General features: G+C 39.2%; 1 long non-coding RNA gene across 2 annotated transcripts; it reads right to left on the bottom strand.

Moving 5' to 3' along the window:
- Positions 1-2535: 2535 nt before the first annotated feature.
- LOC123147807 (uncharacterized) lies at positions 2536-7298 on the bottom strand. Of its 2 annotated transcripts, none has more exons than XR_006473455.1 (2): positions 6803-7298; positions 2536-5719 (listed from the first exon to the last, which is right to left on the bottom strand). It is a non-coding gene; the product is annotated as an uncharacterized lncRNA (long non-coding RNA). The 2 variants fall into 2 exon arrangements; XR_006473454.1 differs by having other exon boundaries at positions 2536-5293.
- Between the last annotated feature and the right edge of the window lie 227 nt (positions 7299-7525).

Raw genomic sequence — 7525 nt, 5'->3', positions numbered from 1 at the left:
GCTTCAATTTAACAATATCATTATCCACGTCTTTCTTCTTTTGCATATCACACAAATGAACAAAGCTGTTTAGATGGGTAGTGGCATCTTCACTAGGAAGGTCGGAAAACAGATCTTTCATGACAAGATTTAGCAAAGCAGTATTAATTTCACAAGATTCATCATCGGTAAGGGGAGCAATCGGAGTGCTAGTAAAATCATTATTTTTGGTATTGGAAAAGTCACACAATTTAGTATTATCTTGAGCCATCGTGACAAACAATCCAACACACAAGCACACAAGAAGCAAACAAAAAAGAGGTGAACGGAAAAGAGGGCGAATAAAATGGCAAGGGTGAAGTGGGGGAGAGGAAAACGAGAGGCAAATGGCAAATAATGTAATGCGAGGGATAAGAGTTTATGATAGGTACTTGGTATGTCTTGACTTGTGCGTAGATCTCCCCGGCAACGGCGCCATAAATCCTTCTTGCTACCTCTTGAGCACTGCGTTGGTTTTCCCTTGAAGAGGAAAGGGTGATGCAGCAAAGTAGCGTAAGTATTTCCCTTAGTTTTTGAGAACCAAGATATCAATCCAGTAGGAGACTACACGCAAGTCCCTCGTACCTGCAGAAACAAATAAGAACCTCGCAACCAACGTGATAAAAGGGGTTGGCAATCCCTTCACGGTCACTTACGAGAGTGAGATTTGATAGAGATAATAAGATAAATAAATAGTTTTGGTATTTTTATGAAATAGATTGAAAGTAAAGATTGCGAAATAAAATAGATTGGAGACTTATATGATAAAAGATAGACCCAGAGGCCATAGGTTTCACTAGTGGCTTCTCTCAAGATAGCATAAGTATTACGGTGGGTGAACAAATTACTTTCAAGCAATTGATAGAATAGTGCATAATTATGAGAATATCTAGGCATGATCATGTATATAGGTGATACGTCTCCAACGTATCTATAATTTTTGATTGTTCCATGCTATTATATTTATCAACCTTGGATGTTTTATATGCATTTATATGCTATTTTATATAATTTTTGGGACTAACCTATTAACCTAGAGCCCAGTGCCAGTTTCTGTTTTTCCTTGTTTTTGAGTATCGCAGAAAAGGAAAACCAAACGGAGTCCAATTGACCTGAAATTTCACAGAGATCATTTTTAGACCAGAAGAAGCCGGCGAAGTACCGAAGATGGGCCAGAAGAGTCCCGAGGCCACCACGGGGGTAGGGGCGCGCCCCCTACCTCGTGGTCGCCTCGGAGACCCCCCTGACTTGTTTACGACGCCAAAACCTCTTATATATACCCAAACTTCCAAAACATAACCTAGATCTGGAGTTCTGCCGCCGCAAGCCTCTGTAGCCACCGAAAACCAATCTAGACCCGTTTCGGCACCCTGCCGGATGGGGGAATCCCTCTCTGGTGGCCATCTTCATCATCCCGGCGCTCTCCGTGACGAGGAGGTAGTTCACCTTCGGGGCTGAGGGTATGTACCAGTAGCTATGTGTTTGATCTCTCTCTCTCTCTCTCTCTCTCTCTCTCTCTCTCTCTCGTGTTCTTGATTCGGCACGATCTTGATGTACCACAAGCTTTGCTATTATAGTTGGATCTTATGATGTTTCTCTCCCTCTACTCTCTTGTGCTGAATTGAGTTTTTCCTTTTAAGTTATCTTATCGAGTTGAGTCTTTAAGGATTTGAGAACACTTGATGTATGTCTTGCATGTGCTTATCTGTGGTGACAATGGGAGATCACGTGATCCACTTGATGTATGTTCTGGTGATCAACTTGCGACTTTCGTGACCTCGTGAACTTATGCATAGGGGTTGGCACACGTTTTTGTCTTGACTCTCCAGTAGAAACTTTGGGGCACTCTTTGAAGTTCTTTGTGCTATAATATTAGTGCTATCCATACTATTAATGATGAAAGTGATTATGCTTATAATATGAAAAGGCCCAAGTTTGGGGATGCTATGTTTGATGAAAATGACATGTTTGAGAATTTATTTACTGCAATTAATGTTTGTCCCAAGCTTGAGGATGATATGTTTTATGAAGATGATATTTTTAATCTCCTAAGTTTTAATATGCAAATCTTTTATTATATAATTATAAGACAAGAGTCAAACAAGCCATCACGTTCGTCCACATACGCTAATCTTATTTACATCGTTTGATTAGAATAACAATGGCTTAGATTTAAAGTTTCTTACGTAACATGTAAAAATATATGTACCGGCAATATTGAACTCTTATGTTGTCACGTTGTATGCATAATATAGAATAAAAAAACTATTGCAATAGAAAAGACGATGTGATTCGGATGTGATGATAGGAGACAGGGGCGGCGCCAGGGGTCTTCTTAGGTATTCGGTTGAATACCCAAGATTTTGACAAACCATTGAAATTTTATATAAAACAAGCGATTTTTTTGCAAAACGGTGATGATTTGGGCAAAATGAATACTCACCCTCTAGAACCTGGCGCCGCCACTGATATAGGAGGATAACAAGTCATGCATGACCACGCATGCACACATGCATGTACAAGAATAAACAATCCTTTTTCTTTGAAGGGGAATAAACAATCCTTTTTTAGTTACAATCGGAATCAGATATGGAACCCTATCCTACTACTACCACAACATATACGCAGGTCAAAAAGAAGTACTACTACAATGCAAGCCAGGACTCATCGTCATATACGGATCCATGTACTAGAACCAGTCAACCTGCCTAAATAGATGTATACAAGTCCGTCACGTGCACGTCTATCAAAGGCAAAGTACAATCTGGTCAATTATTTTCTACTTGATTTTCATATGGCCTGATTGATTTCTTTCAAGCATAGGCATCTACAAACACAATTACACAAGGATGTCGTAACACATGAAGGTGAGAAAACACCCAATGCGTGCGTTGAAACATGATGGGTTTGAACACACAAGTGATGCTCGAACGCCCGGTAGATCGAAACCATGACTGCAGGCTATCCAGTCCGTCATGCCGGAGGATCAAAGACACGATGCATCCAGTACACTCCTGTGACGTCTTGCCGTCTTAGCACCCAGCATCCTAAGAAGGCAGATAACAAGCCATCAAATTAGTTTAGGTAATATCTTTGCTGACTCATGTGTGTTTAGATGTTTCCATCTAAACAAGTCTTGATTTCTAATCTCCCACAAAAATGTCTAAATTTGTAATAAGCTTTCATACATACACTGTCAATAAAAAAATACTTTTTAAGATAGTTTTGAAGGCAACAACATTGTGAGGTCCAGGAAGGCAACCGATCCATGACATCCATCAATGCTAACAAAAAAATCTGCACCGCTGATTATATTTATAATGATTGTGATCAAAATTTAAGTGTACTTGCATCAAAGTCAAGCTGAAGCAAAGATCAATCATTCTTATTTAATCCACATATGCATAGGCATTCGGCAGAAAAAACTTTACTAAAAATGATCAGCATAGATATAGTACTCAAGGAACACTAGAAGAACAAATGTTTTATAGGAGGAGAACATTACAAGAACTTACTAGAGTGATACATGAATCCGGAGAAATCAGGTACGAGTTCCAATGTATGCTATCACTACTCTTCCTGGATAACGAGTCTCTGAGACGTGTAATGTTAGTTATAATGAGATTTAGTTGACTTATTTGTGTCTTTCAATTTCTTGAGTTTTTAAGATATTTAGAATTTTGTGTTCACAACAATAGCTACAATAGATCAGTTACAAGATGATATTCAATGGTGGTACATGTGATGTGAAGATTGTCACAAACTTGCTACCAAGAAAACTGACACATCCTATTGCAAGAGTTGTGGTATATATCAGAAAAGGGTAACACCAAGGTAAGCATATCACTCATATGGACAACTATTATATCATACTTACTCTTGATTAACATGAATGGTACAGTAGGTACCATACTTGACTCCAAATCAGTGACAACATAGCTACTACAAACTGCAATTTATATTACGAGGAGGCTGCAATATTGCTTAGTACATCTAGCTTATTGAACTCAGTCGATGGGAAATCTGATGAACCGCTGGATGATACAACTTTTTGCTAGGAGACTTATATTTGGATTAAAGCTAAATGATAGTAATATAACCTTTTGGCAATTAAAAGAACAATTATGCATGATGGTAGGCTAGAGATACTCTACTTGCAGGGTAAAGCTGAGGAGGTAAAGGTGCATTTAATTATAGAATTCCCTATATAATTCATCTTACATATATTGCACAGGAATTGACGGATGATGAGGTGGACACCGTGTTAAATAATTAAATAAACAAGCAAAACATTCCAGATATAAAGGTGATTAATTTTATCATTATGTACACTTCTAGATTTCTAGAAATGTGTTTTTAAAATTTATATTTACTTTACCACAATGAAGAGGTTCCAGGTAAGTTCCAATATACGAGCAGGCGAAACAAAAACAAGGAGGATGAGGAAGTTAAATAGAAAATTAGTACATTAGTAGCTTATCATTTAATAATAAGGCAGACTATATGTATTTACAAAGATACATCAGCACTACTTGACAATGTCCATGATAAGAAGGATATTTATGAAGGTATAGTAACACTGCTTGAGAATGTCCATGACAAGAAGGATATTTATTACTCCCTCCATCCCATAATATAAGATCGTTTTATAGGCTAAAACAGCTTGCAAAACGATCTTATAGTATGGGATGGAGGGAGTTGATTACAAGGGTGTGAATGTTAGCACTATCAAAAGCAGTTCACATTGTAATTTTTTGAAAGACATGCACTTTTGTCAGTTTATTGTTCTGGGTACTAAAACCTGTATATCTCACACAACCTTTCCAGTAATCATGTATAGATCTTCAGTATCATATGCACCACCTACAACACATATACAAAACCATTGTATGTCGACTGACACATATGAACCAAATTAAAATTAACAAATTAATGCCTTTTTGCTACGACATGGTAACAACAGATAATAGAATACTTTCCAATGCTATATTGGAGGAATTACAAGGCATAATATGCATTAGGAATGATGCTTATCATCAGCACTTACATTTGGTAGGAGTCCAACATCACTAGCAATGAGGGCAACAACTTAGAGGCCGCCTGCACACGCTGCTCACATTTTGCTGTTATTTATTTATCCCATGATCTCCACATATGAATCTGCCTCCGTTACCACATACCTCACATGGACCATAGACGCAGTGCCCGTTTTGTCATGTGCCTCAGATCCAACCATTCTCCATTAGCCAGCCATTATTTTCTGCCAGTCCCCGCCCTGGCATTGATGCCCCGACACCAACAAGGTTAAACCCAGTAGAACGATTTTTTCCAGGAAATTCATGAATCAGTACTCCATACGGTGAGACCCCTCACCGCTCATTGGATGAGAGATCTTGAGAAACCCAAAGATTATAGACCAAATATGTGGCACAAGACTTATGTTTAGATTCAATCTCAAAAATTAATAATCTCAGCTTCGTCACACAAAACTTATGCTATAAATTGTGCCTGATGATGGGCTTGGGATGTTGTAATTGACCGAGAAGTTGAGAAGGTAAATGCACATCTAATCCTCTAAGATTAATAACTACATTCGTAATTTTCTTCACTGATTGATCCTGCATGCTACAGAAGTGTTGAAGGAACAATATTTTAAGTTGGGTTGAATGTCCACTGAAGAAAATAACGTATGCTCTAACCCCTACAAAATCAGAAGAGAGATCAATGAAGTTTGAAATGGTAACTCTATGATCCACATTCTCTAAATAATCCATACAACAACAATTATGTACGAGGATATGTACTAATTACTAAATTATAATTTCAGTTACATACTTAGTGATTCATTGTAAAAATAGACGCTTCAGAAATCAAAGTTTAAAACCAGCACGTTACCTTTGAATACATTTTACAGAGGAACTAAATAAATCAACTTATAACACGCATATATACTGCCAAGAGGAGAATGGATAAAATGATTAGAGAATATGAAGGGATTAATCCCTGTCTCCTACTCTGGCTCAGCTCACATGAGAACCACCGCGCCAAGTAGTCCGCGCTGCAACTGCAGTAGCGCCTCAATCTACATCCTGGATTAATGAGATGAACGAAATCGAGAAGAGGAGCGGAGGTTCATCGTGGATCAATTGTGTGGTCGCCGGCAACAAGATTGAAGTTCGCCGGCGACAAGACCTAGCCAATAGCCCGTTAGTGTTATATGTAGGTGACATGTAGAGGATGTTTCACTTGAGAAAAATGATACGAACCGGTAGTTTTCTAGGTGACAAAAATGGTCCAGCATCACGACCCTAGGGCCTATACCATTCCATTAGGATTGATATACATGGTTCACGCAGAGTTGGTTCAGTTTCCTTTTTCTAATACCTTAATCGATAAGAATACAATTTCTACTCAGTATCAACGAGATATAAAGATTCCATTCTGTTGTGCTATTAAATAGTCTGCAAACGGTTATTTCAAAAAGAAAACCTGCAAACGGCTAAGCCTTTAGATAGTTACCACGTCCAGCACTACATCAACACTTTCAGAAAACTTTGCATCTCAAGCACATCAAGGAACGGTAATTAACACACTATATCACACAGAAATATAGCACATCAACCACACAAGCCGGTCTTCAGTCAAATATTACTTCATTCAGTTCAAAGGCAAGCCAATAAGTAAGGGGTCAAAGAAACCAAATTTTTCAATTTACTTTAACAAACTATAAGTAAATCACGTTATGAAGAACAAATGATGTGGGAGTTTACAAAGAGAATCATACCTGTTGCTCTTCCTTAGCCTGGGACGAAAAAGGAACAACAGGCCTTTCAATGCAACGCCAAAATTCTTTGTCCCCGCACCCTCCTCCCCGGTGACCGGCATCTGCCTTTCCAGATTAGCGACGCGAGATGCGGTCTCCCTGGTGGCCGGTGCAACAGCAGTAGCTTGACCGCGCGGACCATGCCTCGGTCAGAAATGGCCTCCAAGACAACGCACTTGCAGCCCACTCGATTTGGTACAACCGGCTTGGAAGATCAGCACGCACGAGTTCGTCCGGGAACTCAGCGAACCAGTGCGCCCTCCGTCAGATGCGTCACCGCCTCCTCCGCGCCACCAACCTCCAACCCCATCGCCACGACAGCTAGCTGCCATACATCACGAGGTTCAGTAGATTGCCGTGTTCTCCAGTGCTCTCCCTTGCCTAACCCATGGTCGCGCCTATCCAAACCACAGCTGTAGAGAGGAGAGAAAGGTAGAGAAAGGGGATTTTGGTTGTCTCCGCGATTTGGGTAAAACGGTAGTTTTTTTATTCCTGCATTTTACTATGGTAACCAAATGAAGATAAAAACAGTAGCTGCACAGAAGGTAAGGACGCAGAAAACGTGAAATGTTAGACCAATGGTAACTCACACAATAATGTAACATTCATTTTTTAAATAAAAAATATACACACATGAAGCCATCCAAAGGCATGTTTCTTCAACAGAGTTTGATCAAATGGATA

The sequence above is a fragment of the Triticum aestivum genome, chromosome 7A (genome assembly GCF_018294505.1).
Source record: "Triticum aestivum cultivar Chinese Spring chromosome 7A, IWGSC CS RefSeq v2.1, whole genome shotgun sequence".
In the NCBI taxonomy this organism is placed as follows: domain Eukaryota; kingdom Viridiplantae; phylum Streptophyta; class Magnoliopsida; order Poales; family Poaceae; genus Triticum; species Triticum aestivum.
Note: the sequence above shows the minus strand (reverse complement) of the source record. Positions and strands in the feature narration are given on the sequence as shown.